The sequence below is a fragment of the Rattus norvegicus genome, chromosome 14, assembly GCF_036323735.1.
Source record: "Rattus norvegicus strain BN/NHsdMcwi chromosome 14, GRCr8, whole genome shotgun sequence".
In the NCBI taxonomy this organism is placed as follows: Eukaryota; Metazoa; Chordata; class Mammalia; order Rodentia; family Muridae; genus Rattus; species Rattus norvegicus.
In genome coordinates this window covers 19,465,758-19,487,362 of record NC_086032.1, presented here as the reverse complement: position 1 = coordinate 19,487,362, position 21,605 = coordinate 19,465,758, and the positions used below count along the sequence as shown (strand labels likewise).

The 21,605-nt window shown below is 44.4% G+C and overlaps 1 protein-coding gene across 3 annotated transcripts in view; it reads left to right on the top strand.

Annotated features, from left to right (window-relative positions):
* The window catches only part of Slc4a4 (solute carrier family 4 member 4), a 451,986-nt gene that overhangs the window by 90,017 nt on the left and 340,364 nt on the right, over positions 1-21,605 (top strand). The window contains exon 1 of one of the 3 annotated variants that reach the window (XM_006250791.5): positions 18,995-19,132. The exons of 1 other annotated variant lie outside the window; for it this stretch is intronic. The gene's annotated coding sequence lies outside the window, so the exon portion shown is untranslated. Of the gene's footprint in view, positions 1-18,994; positions 19,133-21,605 lie in introns of those variants that run through there. One more of the 3 variants, NM_053424.1, reaches the window with a different exon arrangement.

The following is a 21,605-nucleotide window of genomic DNA, read 5'->3' as shown; positions in this document are numbered from 1 at the left end:
AGATTGATTTCCAGAATGGTTGTACCAGTCTGCAATCCCACCAACAATGGAGGAGTGTTCCTCTTTCTCCACATCCTCACCAGCATCTGCTGTCACCTGAGTTTTTGATCTTAGCCATTGTGACTGGTGTGAGGTGGAATCTCAGGGTTGTTTTGATTTGCATTTCCCTTATGACTAAAGATGTTGAACATTTCTTTAGGTGCTTCTCAGCCATTTGGCATTCCTCAGCTATGAATTTTTTGTTTAGCTCTGAACCCCATTTTTTAATAGGGTTATTTGTCTCCCTGCAGTCTAACTTCTTGAGTTCTTTGTATATTTTGGATATAAACCCTCTATCAGTTGTAGGATTGGAAAAGATCTTTTCCCAATCTGTTGGTTGCTGTTTTGTCCTAACGACAATGTCCTTTGCCTTACAGAAGCTTTGCAGTTTTATGAGATCCCATTTGTCGATTCTTGATCTTAGAGCATAAGCCATTGGTGTTTTGTTCAGGAAATTTTCTCCAGTGCCCATGTGTTCGAGATTCTTCCCCACTTTTCCTTCTATTAGTTTGAGTGTATCTGGTTTGATGTGGAGGTCCTTGATCCACTTGGACTTAAGCTTTGTACAGGGTGATAAGAATGGATTGATCTGCATTCTTCTACATGCTGACCTCCAGTTGAACCAGCACCATTTGCTGAAAATGATATCTTTTTTCCATTTGATGGTTTTGGCTCCTTTGTCAAAAATCAAGTGCCCATAGGAGTGTGGGTTCATTTCTGGTTCTTCAGTTCTATTCCATTGGTCTATCTGTCTGTCTCTGTACCAATACCATGCAGTTTTTTTCACTATTGCTCTGTAATACTGCTTGAGTTCAGGGATAGTGATTCCCCCTGAAGTCCTTTTATTGTTGAGGATAGTTTTAGCTATCCTGGGTTTTTTGTTATTCCAGATGAATTTGCAAATTGTTCTGTCTAACTCTTTGAAGAATTGGATTGATATTTTGATGGGGATTGCATTGAATCTGTAGATCGCTTTTGGTAAAATGGCCATTTTTACTGTATTAATCCTGCCAATCCATGAGCATGGGAGATCTTTCCATCTTCTGAGGTCTTCTTCAATTTCTTTCTTCAGAGTCTTGAAGTTCTTATTATACAGATCTTTCACTTGCTTGGTTAAAGTCACACCGAGGTATTTTATATTATTTCGGATTATTATGAAGTGTGTCGTTTCCCTAATTTCTTTCTCGGCTTGTTTCTCTTTTGTGTAGAGGAAGGCTACTGATTTATTTGAGTTAATTTTATACCCAGCCACTTTGCTGAAGTTGTTTATCAGCTTTAGTAGTTCTCTGGTGGAACTTTTGGGATCACTTAAATATACTATCGTATCATCTTCAAATAGTGATATTTTGACTTCTTCTTTTCCAATCTGTATCCCCTTGATCTTCTTTTGTTGTCTGATTGCTCTGGCTAGAACTTCAAGAACTATATTGAATAAGTAGAGAGAGAGTGGGCAGCCTTGTCTAGTCCCTGATTTTAGTGGGATTGCTTCAAGTTTCTTTCCATTTAGTTTAATGTTAGCTACTGGTTTGCTGTATATGGCTTTTACTATAAAACCAAGCCTCCTAAATCAGACTCTTTAGAAGATAACAACACAAACAAACATATAAACATTTAAAACGTATAAAACATTTGTTTTGTCATTCTTTGATAGATGTGGCCCCAGTAAATAGCAATAAAAACTTCCCAGTTGTATCTGCAACAGTATACGGCTTCAACACTACCGTGGGGTAATTTATTTTTTGTAAAAAAGATGAAAAAAAATCTTTAAATGTTAGAAGTGGTGGCACACACTTTGATCAGGAGGCAGAGACAGGTAGGTCTGTATGAGGTTGAGATCAGCCAGGTCTATATAGTGAGTTCCAGGGCAGCCAGAGTTACATAACAGGGAGTCCTTGTCTTAAAAACCAAACTAAACCAATCAATCAACCAACCAACCAACCAACCAAGCAACCAACCAACCAACCAACAATTAACCAACAAAATAAAAAAAAATAAGTACATAATGTTACTTGTGTGTGTGTGTGTGTGTGTGTGTGTGTGTGTGTGTGTGTGTGTGTAGTTGGGGTGGCTTCCATAATTCTAACACCCTTCAATGCATACTAATAGTGGCATGACCCCTAAGACGTAGAACTGACTGAAGGTACAAATAGAAAGCCCAAGTCTTGAGTTCCATTTATTTTGTTCATTAAGGATGAAAGGAGGGGTGGTGCTAGAGAGATGGCTCAGCAGTTAAGAACAATTTCTGCTCTTGCAGAAGACCTGCGTTCAGATCCCAATACCACCCTAGCAGCTCACAGCCATCTGTAATTCCAGTTCCATGGGATCTGGAACTCTCTTCTGGCTTCTACAGGCACCAGAAATGTACACACAAGAGCGTATACACACACACACACACACACACACACACACACACACACACACAGTGTAAATACTTTTACAAATGAAATGAAACTAAATAAGAAGTTAAATATTTAAAAAATAAAAGATAGAGGGTTTCATAATGGTTATGGATCTGAAAGAGTTATAAAATCTTCCTGGGTTACTACAAAGTAAATCATTACTAACTAGCAATACTCTTAGAGCCACTGGCTGAAATATCTCTGTCATGGAGGACACTGTGTATTATTGACACCTGTCCTCTCTGCACACACTGCGTGTCGAGTCACTGTTCCCAATTACTGTAGAGACAAACAATTTGGCTTTATCCATTAATGGGATAATAGATCTTAGAACATAATTTACTCTCAAAATTTATCATTCGTTGCAAGTTTTCAAAATTAAAGTACGAGTTTTGAAAAACATAATCTAAAAACCATGTAGAAATTCTTCTCTTTCCTATGGCTTCTAAGAAAGGTGAAAAAAAAATGTTAAGTGCTAAAAAGAAAAAAAAATAGGAAGGGTTGTTTCTGAAAACCAAACAACTTTGTGTTCCAATTTCCTAACCCATCTTTCATGCCTGGGAATTTTACCCGTAAGCAGTCTGTCCTATTTGTAGCCCCACTTATGTGGACGTAGGGAAAAACCTCAGAAAATCTGCCCATGGGTTGTAAAGGAAACCATGAGGTTTGAATAGGACATCAGGGTTTGGAGATGTGGCTCTGACTCTATCTTTTATCAAACTTGAATAAACTTACTTTTACTGAGAGACATTGAAGCTGCAAATTCCTTATGTGTCTGATAGTTACCACAAATACAGTTGTTCATCCTTCATCAAGGCAAGTGATATGACGCTGAGCTTAAATATCCTGTTGAAGAATGTACACACCCCTACTGTTGAGGACACATGTATTTGGATTATATATACCTACATGGTATTTCTATGAAATACATCTATACGTAGCATGTTAGTGGCACTGTAGCTTAAATGAATTTATTTCAGTGTTCGACTAACTGGCAAGTCTGGCTACTTCTGCCACTAAATAAATTCTTTAGGCATTTTCTGTAGTAATCTTTCTATTATGCTCATGGTTTCTGAGGGTTAGGACAGAAATTACCTCTTGCTGAGATGTAATCACCAGGAGGATTCCATGCTTGGGCGTTGGGAACATGTGAAGACTTCTTCTTTACTCCTATAGCTACATTATAAAGACCTGAAAACTAGACCTGTCAACCAGACTGCCTATAGGCAGTGGCTTCTCCAAGTGGCTTGGCATGAGCCATGGCAGCTTTGGGGTCATTGGATTTCTTACATTGTGGTCATAGCTCAAAGCATGCCTGTCTTAGCAAACATCTGTTGAATCCCAGTGCTGTGAAATCTGTGTCACACAGCCTCACTTTCCCTGCGATGTGTGGTCAGAAGAGCTGTGTAAGCTCATAAGGATTCAAGGAGAGGAAGATTAGACTGTCCACTTGCTGGTGGGTACCAAAGGCAACTAGGAAAAGAGGATGTAGGAATTCAAGGTTGCTGACACTCTGAGAGATAAAGTACCATACAATGGCTCAAGACAAAAGTGGGAATGGAATTGGAAGACCGTGGAGAACAGCAGAAACTGCAAAGAAAAGAGCTGCTACATTAGACCTGGAAGACAGAAGAGACTGTAGTGGAGTCCCCCCTCTCACCCTGCAGGAACCCAAAGGGTGCTGAGACTTCAGAGAACAAGAGTGTTAGAGGCACAGGGATAAGAGACCTGTGCCCTTAACTCAGTGTAGCTGTGCTGGACAAGGGCACCTCAAGTAAGAAAATGTCCCACCAGATTGGCCTGTGAGTAGACCTGTGGTACTTGCTTTCTTCCTCCTTCCTTCCTTCCTTCCTTCCTTCCTTCCTTCCTTCCTTCCTTCCTTCCTTCCTTCCTTCCTTCTTAATCTTTTTTATTGATTCTTTGTGAGTTCGCCTCACCTCTCCATCCCTTCATATCTGCCCTTCACCCTTGCAACCTCTCCACCCCAATACACACACACACACACACACACACACACACACACACACACCACACCACCACCACCAACACCACCACCACCAAAAACAAAGCATCGTGGAAGCTGCAGTGTGTTACAGTGTGTCCCACAGTGCATCCCTCTGTCCATACATCTTCACTTGTGAATGTTCATTGCAACGGGTCTTTGGTCTGGTTCCAGATCTCTGGCTTCTGTGACACTATCACTGGATTTTCACCAGGATTCTTCCTGTTTATACTGTTGTTATCTTGTGTCATGGAGATTCTGAAACCTTGGAATAACAGGGCTGGCCATTTCACATGTCTCAACCATTTGCAGATGATATAGATTTTGGGGTGGTCCAACTGGATGGTTGCTTGCTGGCTTTTACCACCAGAGGGAGCTCTGCAGCACTGCTCTGGCTAGGCCACCCAATGCTGCCCATTGGTATAAGGTAGAGTCAGCTCTCCTGCTCATGCCCTGGGGGCTGCTACACCCCAACCCATACCTCCAGAGCCAGCTCCACTGTGCTGTCCAATCAAGGTGCAAGGGCCATTCTCCCAAGTGCCGCAGCCTTTGAGGGGCTGGGCCAGCTCTCCTGTTCTCACACCCTTGGGGCTGGCTCACCTGTGCCTTCACCGTTGGGGCCAATTCCACTGTGTTGACCAGATGAGGTGCAGGGCTCACCAGTGAGGAGAGAGGGCTAGCTCTCTGGTGGTAGGTGGAGAAGGGAGGGCATCACTTCTGCACCCACGTGAGTGGCAGAGCTAGCTCTCCTGTTCTTTAGTCCTTGGGTGGCTTGCCTGCACCTCCTTCTCTACCAGCCTTACCATCCACACACACCAGGGAAGCTCTACTATGCCGTCCACATGAGGTACAGGGCCTGCTTTCCCAAGTGCTGCAGCTGGTGAGGGGCAGGAATAGACATTGGCTCTCATTACTCTAGGGTTAGCTCTCCTAGTCAGGAGCAAGGAGTGAGGGGGCAGAGGGCATCCCCATCCCCAGGTCACCTCACAGCAGAAAAGTGGTGGGGCCAGCTCTCTGCCCCTAAAGTCCTCAGGGCTGGCTCAGTCCTCCCTCCCCCCATCTTGTGGCGTTATTTCTTGATTGATTGATGTGGGAAGTGTTAGCCCTGGATTGGTGTTTCTGAGTGCTGTAAGAAAGCAGGCTAGGCAAGCCATGAGGAACAAACCATGAAGCAGCACCCCTCCATGGCCTCTGTGTCAGTTTTTGCCTCCAGGTTCCTGTTCTAATTGAGTTCCTGCCCTGACTTCTGCCAGCGATGGACTGTTACTCGGGGGGGAGGGGTATAGTTTTTGGGTCATGGCATTTTTTTGTAGCAATATGAGTCCCAAGGCTGTGCCAGCAACTCAATCTATAAGTGCCGTTTTTATTTCTTATTTTCTATTATTTAATTTCCACTCTTGCATATATGTCTCATGGTGATTTTGCTTTTGTTTATATGTTGCTCAGGTAGGTTTCAGGGCTGATATTTTAAGTCTCATCACCCCGTTTCCTATACTCTTCAGCCACACCTTACATACTCCTCTCTTATTCCTGTCATTTTTCTTTTCTTTCATTCTTAGCTCCTCCTCCTTCTGCTTCTTAATTACAACTTTCCATAGCTTTCTATAGCTTTCCTTCTAGCTGCTTTACCCACCTGTTGTGTGACAGAACTTTTCCTGAGGAGAAACAACACACATGCCTACTCATCCCAGACAGGGAGCCCATGATAACCCAAAGTGTGAATACTGCTGAAGTTCAGCCTGGTGAATCAATGAGTTTTATTGGAGTTAATTACAGGAATCCGGGTGATGGGGACACTTAACAGGAGCAGAAGTGACTCACAAATAGTTATACCAAGCCTACTCCAGCATGAGTGACAGCTCACAGAAGCTCTGAACTGGAAGTGCATTGTACATAGCCTGTAGGCAGCTCAACAGGTTGAAGATTGTCCTTTCCAAGAGGCTCTTACAGGCACCTCAGATGTTTTCTGCTTCTTCCAAGGAGCTGGTCTGGTCCCAGACATTCTTTGTAGCTCAGCTCTCTTACATCTAAGGCCCACTCTCAGCTTTTATTGCTTGGCAGGGAGGGGCCTAGTGATTTTGTTCAGTTTCAGGGACTTCCTGAAGCTATTTTGAGTAGTTTACCTTTCTGCTTAAGAAGCTTCTTGTAGATTGGAATGCTTCAGTCTTGAGAAAACTACTACATAGCACAAACTCCCTTGATTTTTTTTCTTTTCAGAGCTGACCTATTCATTTTCATTCTTATTTAATCCTTTTTCTTATCCATCTTATTTCAAGTCACATCCCAATCTGAGTATACCCACATACCCTTGGTTGTTTGTTCTTCCACAGTTGTTGATCAGGCTGTATTATTAGTTGGCTAATATAATGTTTACATAGTGGTAATATCAAGTTGCTGTGGTTGCTCTCAGTGTTATATAACCCAGGGAATAATATGGAGTTTACATCTGGCATCCTGAGCTTCTGAACTGAGGAACTATTTTCTGAACTTCAACTCCAAGTCCCACATAAATATGTTTCAATTGAAATCATATAATATAATTGATAAAAATAAAATAAGCAAAGAAATAAACCAAATATGTAAATCCCAACATAGTAACATGAAATTAAAAAACCCAAGACACATAACTCTTACAAAAATTAATTACCCTACAGTAATGACAACTACTGAAAATTACTCAGATGAAATACAGAAAACTCAATAGAACAGTTATCAATGTGTCCAAAGAAAGAAAAAGAAACCAAGCTTCGCTTGAGAAAACAAACAACTGAATGAAAGGATGATTGTAATGCAAGATACAAAAGAGGAATTCAACAAGGAGAGAGAAATAATAAAGAAGAAAAAGGCAATATGAAGTGTCCTAAATGGAAAACACAATACATCCAATAAAAAAAATCTGTGGAAATTCTCACCAACAGAATGGATTAGAGAGAGGTCAGAGTACTGAGCTTGAAGATCATATGCAGGAATTGGAACAACCAAACAAACAGAGAGAGACAGAGAGGGATAGATGGATGGAAAGACAGACAGATAGATAGATAGATAGATAGATAGATAGATAGATAGATAGATAAATGGATGGATGGATGGATGGACGGACAGACAGACAGACAGACAGACAGACAGACAGACAGACTTGTCTTATAAAAGCACCAGTCCCCTGAGTCTCGTAACTCATTTGAAGTCTTACTCCCTCTGCAGTGGCAGTAAATCTCAGTACGAGCTTTGTTGCAGGTCAGTATACAGACCACAACATTCTGCAAAGGCAAGCCATCCTTCTGCTCCAATCTACTGGAGCCCGCAGTTCTAAGAATAAACTTTGCAGTGCCTACATTTGATCACATGTCATCCTGGTTTACAATTTTTCCGTAGCTTTCTATCGATGATGTAATAAGATCCTAATTCTTTCCCGGGTTGGTGGCGCCCTGTGAGATCTGGTATCCCCCTCTTCCTCTGGATGCCACAGTACCGCCTGTCTCCCTTGGTCCTTGTGCTCCACTGTTACCCATCCCTTTCTCTTCTGCCCTCGAGTGTCTTTGAGTTTTCTGTTCCGTCTGCCTGGATGTCTTTCCCATGCAGTTGCCTCGTTCAAGCGGCTGTGGCCATATTAGGCCTTTCTGCAGCACTGAACCTCAACTATCCCATCTCAGGGTTGTCTCCTGATTTATATGACCGATCTTACTTTACGTTTATTACCTACCGTCTCTTTTCCCACTAGAATTTAAGTTCCATCTGGTCAGTAGCCTCAACTGTCTTGTTTGTCTAGTACTTCAACTCTTGCTGGGTCTCGAGAAGAACAAACACCTCATAAACATTTGATTGAATAAATGGGCACAAAATGGTTCAGTACAGATGGGATTGTGTGGCTCGGTCTATATACATATTTCCCCATACTTTGCCCAGTTCTATAACTTCCTACAAGATGATTTTTGTATAGAAGATTATGAAAAATAGAGACACCCAGTGTTTTCTGGGCTCACTCTTTCCAGGGGGTTCTTCCTCTCTTTAACTTGGTAATTGTTTTCCTTTAGCCTTCATTATTTGTTGCCTCATTTATTCAGTTTTTAACCTTAAAATTTTAGGTTATTATTATCCTTGCCACCGCTGTTGTATGTGTGAGCACGTGCATGCATGGTAGCTCATTAGCCCATTACTGTGAGGAGGTCGGAGGACGACTTTGTGGAATCTGTTCTCTCCTTCCACTTTTTACAGGCTCTGGGGAGCAAACTCAGGTCTCTGTGCATATATATAGATATGTATACGTATACATATATATATGTATACATATATATGTATACGTATACATATCTATATATATAAATGTATATATATATTTAAGACACAGTCTTACTTTTACAGCCAACTATTTTTGTGGGGGAGGGGCGGTCAGTGTATTAAAAGCCTCAATGTGTGGTGGCAGTGGAACTAGTACATGGTACATCCAAAATGCTCTCCATAAGGAGGAGAGAGAGAACTTAATACTTGATTGGTTATAGTTCTTATTGTCATGACAAAAACTCTATAAGGAAGGAAGTGTCTGTTTTGGCTCACTGATGGAGTGGCAAGGACATCATGGCGGCAGGAATGTGAGGTGGCTGCCCACATTCTTCCAGAGTCATGAAGCGGAGATGACGAGTGCTTATGCCCAGCGCCATTTCTCTGTTTGTTTTTGCTTAGTCTAAGACCTACAAAATGGTGCAACACACTTTTAGTGTGGATGTTCCCACTTTAATTAACTTAATCTAGAAAACCAACCCCTCACAGATGTGCCCGGATGTTCGTTTCCATGGTGATTCTGAATCGCATCAACTTGACAATAATGAGTAGCCATTGCAGGGCTGAGCTCATGATGGAGACGATACGGTTGAAACAGCAATTGAACTGGGGGTTTATAAGGCAGGCTTTCAGTGGGTAGCGCTTGGAGTGGAGGGAACAAAAGCATTCACATTAGCACACATGGTCGGAGAAAGGGACTGGGTCCAAGGAGATGGAGGGCGTGATTAAGAAACGGGTTGAGTGGAACACTGAGCTGGGTTTGGGATCTGGGCCACTCGGGCCGGTTGAAACCAGGTCATAGAAAGCTACTAAAATCTATGTGAGGTAACTTGGTATTCTTCAATGGTGGATGAAGAGCCAGTGGAAGCTTCCTGTTTGTTTTGTTGATGGAGGTGGGGTGAGATCTTAACCACAACACAGCCTTTGGAAGGTTATGTCATTGTCATATTTCTGGGCCCATCTCTTCAGCTGTAGACTAAGGATTTTAAAAATCTTGTCGTACAGTTTTACGAAAGAAGTAGGTGACAAAGGTGAGAAAAACAGCAACTATTGATTATTGATTGTAACATTGGATTTATTAGATGAATTATTTTAGTATTACCCTGGCCCATTTCCATGGTTTGGGATGCTGGTCTATCTGTTTGTTGACACGGCTGCTGGCACCTCATATGGAATATTTTCTTGGAGGTTCTCTGATATATCACTTCCATCTTCTTGATTACTTTGCTTCTTATTCCAAATGGGAACTGCAGTGTCTGGGAAGCTTTGAACAGCTGCTCCTCTAAGTGGGGTGTCTTTTGCTCTTGCCAGCATGGATGAAGTCTCAAGGAAAAAGTAAGTTACACTTTTAATCAAAGAAACAGTCATAGAATTTGAGGGTTCCTTACAGAGAAAACTGTGCAGTAAAAACGTCTGCTTTATTCTATTGCTTCCCTCTCCCTCCCTCCTTCCCTCCCTCCCTCCTTCCCTCTCTCCCTTCCTTTCTTTCCCTCCTCCTTCCCTCCTCCCTTCCCTCCTCTCCCTCCACTTCCTCTTCCCTTCCTCCTCTTCCTCCTCCTCTCCCTCCTCTTCTTTCTCCTCTCCCTCCTCTTCTCCGCCTGTCCCTCCTCCTTGTAAGTTTGTCAATACTCCCTCTGCTCTAGAGCACGAGGTTATTGGTTCCAATACATACTAGAAGTATGAAGAAACAGGAGCTCTGAGAAGAAGGGTTGCCAATGTTCCTCAAAGGATCAAAGCACATGGCTTCAGCACTCAGAAGAAAGCCTCACACGAGAAAGAGAATTTGAAGAAAGTCTCCCTATTCCAGTATCTGGTTTATGCTACATATTCTGATCCATTTTCACCAAATGCTACCCTTTTAAAGTTTAAACAAGCACTGATCACTGAATCAAAGACACGTGTTGACATTTACCACCAATATCTGTGTGATTTGGGTGAGATGTTATTTTTTTTTTAACAACGGATAAACACTTAACTATAATGTTAATATTCCTAGGCCCAGGCTCAGCACCCGGACACCAGATTAACAACAAACACAGCCCTGCAACACCAACAACCAGAAGAATATGACTCCTTCTCTCTTTTTAAAATGAGAAGTCAGAAGGTTGAAGGTCATAGTATAAGCAAACACTGTGGTCTAACCAGTCCATAGGCCAATAATGGTGTCTTCTAAACATGTACATCACCATGCACCCCAGTGGAAGGAGTGTGGAAAGGAGGCACACACATGTAATTGAAATGAGAAGCAAGCACCACAGAAGGCCTCACTATAATTATTTATGATAAAACATAATCTTATACTCGTTTCGGTTTTTGGAGATGGGGGTCTCATTATGCAGCCTTGGCTGGTCTAGAAGTAGCCCGGGCTGACCTCAAACATAGCAATCCTCTTAAGCCTGCTGGGTAAGTGCACCGTGGCTGGCCTGCAGTTATGCTAAACAGGAAAAGAAAACCAAGACACAGCATCCTTTCCAAACGTGGACCCTCTGCATTTGCAAAATGGAGTGTTCAGAAATGCGTGCAGAGGGTGATGTGGGGCTGTACATGCTCTGGCAGGTCCAGCTGAGTCTGAGAATTGGATGCAATTTAGAGGTGGCCCTTGTGTGGATTTCTTCGACAATTAGCTGACTCTTCTGGAGCAAATGTTGAAGCTCCCAGAGAAAGAGCAACTCCCACTGCAAGCCTGCTCAGAGTTCAAAGGAGTGTGACAGGAGCTGACCATAAACTAGGGGTTTGAAAAGCCACCTAGCCTCTTCTCAAGAGAGGAGCGATGCCACTACCAACAATATTAGAATTATAATATTACACAAGCTAACTTGTTGAGCAGCCTTGTGATACAGTAGAGGCTCTGAGCTATTACTATTATTGTTTCTGAGGTCGTTGGGATTTTTGTTAACAGGTAGTGGCTGCTCTCAATCAAGAACCCAATCTCTGAGTGTTCGTCAACAGTGGGGAGAGCTTGGAACCCTGAAACGAGTGAAGAACAGTGTTCAATGAATCAGGGAGATGGACTGTCACATGCACCCCTTTACTTCCTGGCCTTTTTGGGGACACTTGTATTATATGCCAAAACTGCGCTCAGACAGAATTAGCCTCAGAGCCACACCATTAAAAAAGTAATATGATCAATCAGCTGGAAACCACAAATGTAAATTATGCAAAGAAAAATGTATAAAAATACTAGTGGTTTTCTCTGAGAAAGGTACTTTTAATTACAATTCCATCTATTTCATCAAATAGTGAAATTTCATTGCTTTAATAGTGGAGAAAAGAATAATTTTTCAAATGAGATTGCTCTAACCAGAAGGATGGCAAGACGCTTGATGCATCTGACTTTAAAATTTTATAGTTTATTTGCAGACACAAAACATACCCCTCTGAAGATATTTTTGTCTCCACACTGATGTGACTGGAGCCGAAAACAACGCTGTCACTGGGGTCCCGGGTCTATTGTGTCACATTTTGTCTATCATCTGGGTACTCATTAAAACATATACTCATTCAGATAGAAATACTCTTAGGCATGTAAGTGGGTTTATTTACATATTTTCAATTCAAACTTATGTTAAAATTCAGCAACCTGCTTATATAGTTAAAATTCCCCCAAAGCACAAGCCATTCAATGAAAAGGCTCCCTCCCACACCCCTTCCTCATCTAATTCCCTTCCCTGGAGACAAATGTGGCTTTTATCCGCTCCCTTTCTCCCTTACCATATATATTTTGTGCACGTACAAATCAATATATTGACGTAGCCTAAATTTTATAGTGTAAGAAGAATGTTGTCTTAAAGATATCATGGTCTGTGAAATATTTTATTCACAGAGACACACCATGGTAAAGTAAGAGTCTCTACTTTTAATGTGCTAAGCGAGAGGGAGTGGGGGTGTTTATTTTATAAGTCATTCGGCATTGAGTTCCTGCCACGTGTCCTGTTCAGTTGCTGTTAGGCATGGCTGTAACATGCTAGACGTCTTGTTGAGATCCATGAGTAGCATCATTCTTCCCAGGATGCCCCTACATCCACCTCCCTTGCCTTCCAAACTCTTTCACTTCTCCCGGCTTCGTTTCTTAGAACCAAAGGATTACCGTTTCCCTGTGTTCCACACACAGTAAAGAAAGACAGTGATTTTTTTTTTTTTGATTACAGAGGGAAGACCAGGTTAACTAGGGACTGAAAATGGATGGCAAGGCCTTGTATCCACTGGACCCCCATCTATGACTGTACGGCATTTAGCACTCCGACATAATGGGAGTTACCTTGTGTGTTCACTTATCCACCTCACCAAGCAGGGATTCTGCTTCCTCTGGGAAGCCATCTCTTACAAGAGCTTTTGATATAAAGTTAATCTGTCTATAACAAATATTTGCTGGGCTGAGGAAGTAGCTTAGTTGTTAAAGTGCTCGCCACATGAACAAGAGTACTTAACTCTGATCGAAGAAGAATCCAAATTAAGAAAAAGAAGAAGGAGAAGGAGGAGGAAGAGGAGGAAGAGGAAGAGGAGGAGGAGGAGGAGGAGGAGGAGGAGGAGGAGGAGAAGAAGAAGAAGAAGAAGAAGAAGAAGAAGAAGAAGAAGAAGAAGAAGAAGAAGAAGAAGCAGCAGCAGCTGGGAGTGTGTTTGTAATTCCAGTGGGCCTCTGGGGAGGTGGGGACTGGTGAGTCTCTGGGGTTCACTGGCTTCCCAGTCTATTCTAATTGATAAACTCCCAGCCAGGGAGAGACACTGTTTCAAAGGAAAACGGTGGATAATGCCTGAGGATTCACACACACACACACACACACACACACACACACACACACACACACTTACTACTTGTGTAAGTAGTGTAAGGGTGACCTGTATTCTGTGGGGAATTAAATCGCCTTTGGTCAGGAGTTCAAAACTGGAAACCATTAGACAAATTGTCTCAGAATATTCTTTCTGAGGGGGAGGGATTATGATATTCATATTTTCATCCTGCAAGGTTTGCCACATGCACGTCTGGCAGATATGAATTGCAGTGCTGAAAGTTACCGGAAATGGATGGAAATGAGTTCAGACCAGTTCTAGCTAGTGGTGGTGGGTCAGCCCCAGGCAGAAAGGGAAGGGCAGCTTTGAAGGAAGCTTGCCGTGTGGGTTTATTCATCTCTCAAGGAGGTGGGAGGGCAGCTGGACACAAAGGACAAACACCTGTGTGTCTGAGAAGAGGCTGGTATGAACACACACACACACACACACACACACACACACACACACACACACACACACAGTGTCAGGGTCCATTTGGCAGAGAAGTCTGACATAATTCTCTCTTATGTCACCTAAGAACAAATCATCTTTAACCACAGCTATAGGTTTGGAAGCTTGTTTCAAGTGTTTTCCTTTTCCCCTAAACAGAGAGGCCTCTGTCCTGTGTTAGTCTGATCTATGAGAGGATCCCTGTAGGAGGGAGTGCTGGAAGACTTGCCTAAGGTTACCAAACAGTACCCAATGACAAATGCGTCAGTAGCATTCTGGAAGATTTTGTATATTTCTCTCTCACTATATTGTTCCAATCTCACCAGAGGAAACCACGCTTGTATCTCTAATGGAGTTATTACACATTGGGTAATTTATATCCCTTAATTTTACTGCTAAGGGAATCAAAGCTAAGAAAGGCTGAGTGTCTTGCCTTCTTTAACAGACATAGGACCGGTTGTTAGCAGTCAGTCTCTTCTAATATTGGACTTTAAAACTGACAGTTGGATGTAGTCTATAGATTATCTGCTAAGGTTGTAAAGCAACTTGTGACACATGTTTAGCCAAGTAAAATTATTTCCCCCAGCTCCTGACATCCTGACAGTTTGCATAAACCATCTTCACCTTCCTCCTTGCCTCATAAAAAGGGGCTGCAGCTATTTTTAAACCCAAGGTTTGTAGAAGGGAATTTAGATTATAAATCTAGGTTAGTTGAGTTTATCCAGGAATTTGTCACACTGAATATGAACTTTCTTGAGTCCAAGTAAAAGAAAAATGAAAGATCAATTCGATTATCCAAATCTCTCTCTCTCTCTCTCTCTCTCTCTCTCTCTCTCTCTCTCTCTCTGTCTCTCTCCCTCTCTCCCTCCCCTCTCCCCTCCCCTCCCCTCCCCTTCTCTGACCCCACCCACCCATTCAGGTTTATCCCAGTCTAGTTGTACAACAAGAAGAAAAAGCCCAAGTTTCTTGCTCTCACTTAAGGCGGTGGCTACCTTGACATAGGAGTAGCAATGTCAATGAATCTTTGTTGCAATATTGTTTACTAGCAAAACAACTCCAAGTCAAAACAAATATCAGCACAAAGAAAACCGTGTAACAAAATACTTGTCAAACTTGTACAAATGAGTGGCCTATTTAAAAAGAACTCCAAGGCCGGAACTTTTTTTTTTTTTTTTTTAATCAGCCCTTTACTTCTGGAGGTAACAGATACAGTGTATCCACTACCTCGTTTCAGTTTAGGTTTTGTCTTAGTTAGGATCTGGGCTTCTATTACTGAGATGAAACACCATGAACTAAAGGCAAGTTGAGGAGGAAAGGGTTTATTTGGCTTACACTTCCAGATCATAGGAGGAAGTCAGGACAAGAATGCAAGTAGGGTGGAACCTGGAGGCAGGAGCTAATGTAGAAGCCGTGGAGGGTGCTACTTACTGGCTTGTTTCCTGTGGCCTGCTAAACTTGCTTTCTTATAGAACTCAGGACCACCAGCAAAGGGGTGGCCTCACCCACCATGGGCTGGGCCTTCCCCCACTGATCTCTAATGAGATTCCTAAATGTCTTATAGCTGGATCTCCTGGGGGCATTTCCTCAACTAAGGCTCCTTCCTCTCTGGTGACTCTAGCTTGTGTCAAATTGACATACAAATCCAGCCAGTACAGGTGCCTTATGAGATGTGTCTGAACGTTACTTTTCTTTTTTTTTTTTTTTGTAACTTCAAGATAAATTTCATGATACTTCTACTTTTCTGTTCTGCTAAAATAATGTAAGGGTCCTAATAAAACGTGCTTATAGGTTCCACTGTCTACTGAATAGGCAGCAGCAAGCGCCACTTTTCTATGTTATGAAATGAAAGCAACTTAAACCCAGAAGTCTTTAGGACCTAGTTGAAATTACACAAAGACGGAGAAGAATTCTACAGGGATAATCCTATCTGCAGGACTGCTCTGTGTCCTACTTCCACTCTATGAGTAATAGCAAACCTACTAGTTGTGTAATATCATGCTCTCCTGTGAGGCCATAACATTGATGAGCCCAGGGCTAGAGTTTCAGAAAAGTTTATCTGTGTTCTCTGAGGCAGGAGGAGGCTTCATCACCTGCCGCCACTAGATGGTGCCTGTCATTGAAACAAAGCTTCCTCCAGGAAGTTTTCTCTGTGTCTCCATTAGGACCGTGGGTGGGAAAGAACCTTGATTAATAAACTTAAGAGTAAATGGTTAGGTAGTTTAGAGGGCTACAAAGCACAGGGAACTATTGATCAAAAACCGATCAAGCCAGTTAGGATTATACTAATTCCACTAATCTTTGTTTCCCCTTGATATTCAACCCAGACCTTGATCCTGGTATGTAGACATTCTACTATTGAGCTAAAGTCCTACTCCCTTTATTGTGTTGTTAGCAGCCAATATATTCCAGGCTGGCTTTGAACTCACTATGTAGCCCAGGCTATCCTGAAATCCTTCCTCCACATTGTGATTACAGGTGTGCTCTACCACATTCAGTCTTTTCTGTCTGTGCTTTTCATCCTCAAACTGTGTGAGCCATAGGAGAAAAAGAGCAAATGAATCTTTCTCTGCATTTATGAGACTCAAAGGTGATAGTGTATATTTTAGAGCAGGTTGGGGAGAAATAAAAGACAAGACCCTCAGTATTTATTGTCCTTGCTCGGAATGGCAAAAGCAAAGGTGACCGACCACACACAGCGTTAACAAAAAGTTAATCATGACCTTTCCAAGGGAAGCACATGAATCTCTATTACTGGACAGTAATCAATAGGAAAGGAAATGGAACATGCCTTTTTAATTGTGGGATCGCAAACACCAAGTGCAGAGTGATAACAGAGCTAGCAGGCTGTCGGCCAAGGCCAATTCTTTCCTCATTAATTTAAGACACATACCAAATTTCACTCCACAGTCCTCATTCTCGCCTCCCACCCCCAACCCTGCTCACCAGCTCTATACCCCCTTACGGGGCAAATTCTTGCCAATCTTGATAATAAAATGCCTCCAGGGGTTACCTATCAATTTGCATGAAGGGCATTTTGACATATTTTGCAGCCAAGTACATGGGAAATGTGTTTCTTGGACTTTCCCTTTCTCAGACAGTCACTAAAGCTGACTATTCATGGCCGGTTCACGACTATAATGAGAAATTGCCAGCAATGTTGCAATACATAATCCACGGCATGGAAAACTGCTGATCAGCAGTGGCAATTCTTAATACAAAAGTGATTTCTTTTTGCTCATGAGCGTTGGGATTGCTGATTCTTGCTGGGTTTTTAGGAGTGACAGTTACTTCCAACATTAGCCTCGAGACAAAATATAATTACTTGGGGGGGGGATTTAAAGGTCATATCTTGTTCGGCCTTCACTTCTCAATGGCCCGGATCGCTGCCGTAGGTTTTGTAGAATGTGTGAACATGAACGCAAGCCAGAGACGACAACAGCCAAACACATGACATTAGTGCATTTTAATTTCAGACATTAGGCAACTTGGGGTGGTTCCCAGTGCTCGCTGAGTGTTGAGTAAGGGTTTTACACACACCAGCTCTCCCCAAACACAACCTCTGTATCTGCTTCTCCAGCCCCAGGGGAGACACCACGGATCTTCTCCAGTTCTAGATACTGAAGAACGGAAAAGGAAAGAAAGGAAAAGAAAAATGCAGTGACTCTACCATTACTCTATTTTCACCTCTACACTCAAAGACTTCCTTCTCTGGAATATTATTACCTATATTAGAAATGCTGTAAGCAAGAGATAGTATGTGAAGTGACTTCTCCCGGGGCTTGTGTGTTTGGGTGGCTGTGTGGAGTCTGAGCAGTGACTTTCACATACAAAATGCATGAACAGGAAACAGCTGTGTTTGCACCCTATGTCGTGTGTCTTAAGCCCATTAAATGGCCCCTCTATAGCAGTCTTCAGAATATTAGATGGTGCCTGTGCTGGTAACTGCTCGTACCTTAAAGGGTTTCTTAACTGATCTTAATAGTTCTGGGCCATTGGCATAATTGTGATTTGTTTGGAAAAGGGGATCTAGTTCAGCCTCAGCAGCCTAGTAAATATGAAAGGTCATTTTGCAAACGCAAGAACCTGCCTTGGATGGCTGAGGGTGTTTCCTTAACCCAGACACCAATGACATCCCCGTGTCCCCAGACATCCTTTGTCAAAAACAAAACAACAACAACAACAACAACAACAACAACAACAACAGCAAAAACAACAAAACAAAACAAAAAAACCCCAAAAAACAAAAAAAACAAAAAAAACGGTGACTGGTGACTCGACACTGGGCGCTGACAACACTTTCTTTACCAACACACCCCAAGTTTTGCAGAGTAGCATCCGGAATGATCTGGGCTGGGAAAAATCACAGACAACTTCAGGTTTTTTCCCATGTGAGGGAACTGAGGCCAGCTGGATGAAACGTTGAACCTATCTCTGGGCGCCACAGAAGCCTGGCGCGGCGAGGCTGCAGGGTCGGGAGCCAGATGCCCCCTCCAGCCCCGGGAGGGCGCGGCGTGCTGAGCCCCCAGCGGGGGCGGCGCGGTCCGAGGCCCCTCCCCTCCACCGAAGCCCGGGCGGCTGACGCCGCGCGGCGGCCGGGAGCCGAGGGGGCCGGGCGGGCGCGAGCGAGGGCAGGGCAGGGGGCCGGCCGAGGCCACTCGCCGCTTTAAATATGGATCGCGGGCTCGCGCTCGCCACACAGCTTCGGCCTCCAAGCCCATCCCCGAGCCTGGCCCCGGCTGCAGCGTCGGTTCCCGGCAGCCCCACGGAGAGCCGGGCGCACACGCGGGAACTGCGGGAGGCAGAGTAGAGCGGAGCCGCCCCGCCGCGGCCGTCCCCTCCCCGAGGCCGGCACCTCCGCTCAGCGTCGCCGATTCCTCCCCGCGGGGCCGACCCTCCCGCGACTGCCCTCGCCCCTCGGCCGCCTCCCGGGCGCACAGCACGCAGCCACCCACCCGGCGCCAAAGTTGCGACCGCTGCCCCGCGCGCGCTGCGACCGGCCGCGCCAACTTCCCAGCCCACGCCGCTCCGGTCCCAGCTCTCCCCCGCCTCCCAGCCCCGGCGGCGCGCGGGGCAGAGCTTAGGTGGCGGCGGCAGCCGAGGTGGCGGCGAAAGCGGCGGCGGCGGCAGCGGCGGCGGCGGCCGCTGCAGCCTCACATTCGGTCGCCAAACTGGAGGAGCGACGGAAGCCCGATCCCAGGAGGTGAGTGGCCGGAGCGGTGGCAGGGAGGGTCGGCCACGTCTCCAAGCCTGGCTCGCGCGGTGGGCATTGGGTGGCGGTCCCGCAGGGCGCGCTGGCGGCCTCGGTGCGTCCAGGCAGGGACGCAGAGAGAGAAAGAGGGAGAGAGAGAGAGAGGTCAGTGGCGGGCCGGGCATCCCCTGGGCTGGGCGCCCGCGAAGTGTGGACACCGCCGCTGTTGCTGCGGAAAAAGTACTTTTTATTCCGTCTCAGCGTTCAGATGACGACTTTGGGTGGTTCTGTTTTCCCCTTACTGCATAGTCGCCTGCACGTAACCGGGCGTTGTTGCCACGACTGTGGGGCCAGTGGACGCCCGGGCTGGGCTCAAGAGCAGTGACACTTGTGTTTCTTTGAGCCCGGGGTGGTCGCGGTGTGGCTGGGAACCTGCTTGAGGGGGGACACACCCCCAGATCCTTAAGCTGTAGAGGTTGGGGCAACAGTGCCATCGAGGCCGAGGTCCCTACTCCACTGTCCGCTCCAAGACTTGCATCTTTCCCTGGCACGCCGGAGGCGGGGGTGAGTCAGGCAGATTCTCTGCTAGCGGCACATATTTATTTGCAAGGGGGAGACAGAGGTTAAACTGGGATTTCTGTGGGCTGGCGGCGGCGGAGCTCTCGCTCAGGTACTGGGCAGCGTGTGCATCTTGGCAAGGACAGGTGATTCCTTTCTTAAGTGCATTGCACTCAGCCTTTGGCAGTCTGTTAAGAACAGCCACTGAGCGACAGCAGCTAACTGCAGCAAGGTCCACAAGGAGGAAAGTTCTCCAAGAACAGAAGGGAAAAAGAAAACCCCTCAACTTGGGAAACGCCAAGAAAGCATTTCTGCCTCGGCCCTAGAGTGTGGTGTACTTCTCGGTTCCCCATAAAGGTGTAGGTTTGCCTTTCCCTCCCTCCTGGAGGCCCCACCTTCTCAGCGTGATCGCCTGCTGCAAGTTCTTCCAGTCTGAAGTAGAAGTGCTCAAAGCACCTCTCTCTTCCCCTCGCCACTTACTTCTCTCTCCCTTTTCACTTCAGTGCCAGACAAACTTGCTCTGGGTGAGAACTCCCGGACACTGCAACAGTAACACAGTCTCAAATCCTGGAAAGGCTCTTTCGTGAGGCGCTGCATGGAGCTTCCCTTTCTTAATCAGGGACTTAGGGTTGCAATATTAGCTGAATGGAAGTGTATATCACTCACTGGTGCCATTCTCACTGTGATTTGAAGAGATTCTCTCAGGCAGCCAGTCCTGTCCTCGGCGGCTCAAAGACTTAAAAAAAAAGTTTCTAAGAACCCTGGTCCTTGTGTTTGTCACATTAGTGAAATACTTTCCAGTCATTATTGTACCTTAGACTGAGACTTTTGTATTTCATTCAAAGGAAGCCTGCCTGCTTTGTAAAGCTTTCATAGCAGAGAAAAACTTTTACTTTCATTTTAAAGTTAGATCTAAACAGGATTCTGATCTCTTACGTTAAGTTGTGACATTTAGTAGTTTCTACCGTATCTCCAAGTATAGGTGAGATGGTACAAAACTCTCATACCTAGATAGGATAGGAAACTTCTGCTGTGAATTCTTGAGGCATAGGGCACATATATGAATGGGGTGAGAGACAGAAAATGGGATATTTTGGTAGTGCCAGGTATATTTGAGAAAGCAGAAACCCTCATCCCTTTTACTTTGCAGCATGAAAATGTCAATATCTGTTGGAGGGCTATTTTTGAAGACCTAAAAGGCAGGTGGGCTTTTCAGGTGGTCAGAAGTACACTCAATGTATTTCTTTTGGTTCACTCTACGAACATAAGAGAGCTTGCAGTGTTTGTACACAAATGCCATTATTTTACACGAAGACATTTGGATTTATAGAAATGCTGTATGAAAAGAAGACATGCAATTGTAGTGGGAGAAAATCGTGTTAGAAACCAGGCAACCTCTGCGACATCTCCCAGCACACCCTGGTGGTAATCTCATTTTTCACTGAGCTCTGGCAAGTACAATTTGAAGATTCTGATCTCTTGTTCTGATAACACGCACGATAGTCTGGCCCTAGCTCACATCTTAAAGGAAAACAGCACTTAGGGAAGGAAACACACTGTGAATCATGGTAGGTAATCAGGTTTCCCTGCCTGCCTTTGAGGGCGCTGCAGTCCATGAGGACTGCTATTGTTAGGGGAGAATTCCTGGGAGAATTCACTGCTCCTCAAGTGTGGCCAGGACACTCAGCTTAGCTTGTTCTCCTTGGTGTTCATTTTAAACACTAGGAATAAAGTCTTAAGTCTGGATTTGATGCATAATCAGGTCTGGGTTGGAAAGAACACATGACGATGATTAAGGTTTCCAAGTTTTTTTTTTTTTTTTTTAATTTCAAAATGGAAGGGATCAGGCAACATGACTGATTGGCCAGAGGAAGCTGTAAACAGACCACTTATTTGATGTTTGATATAAGGTCAGGGGTACATTGGG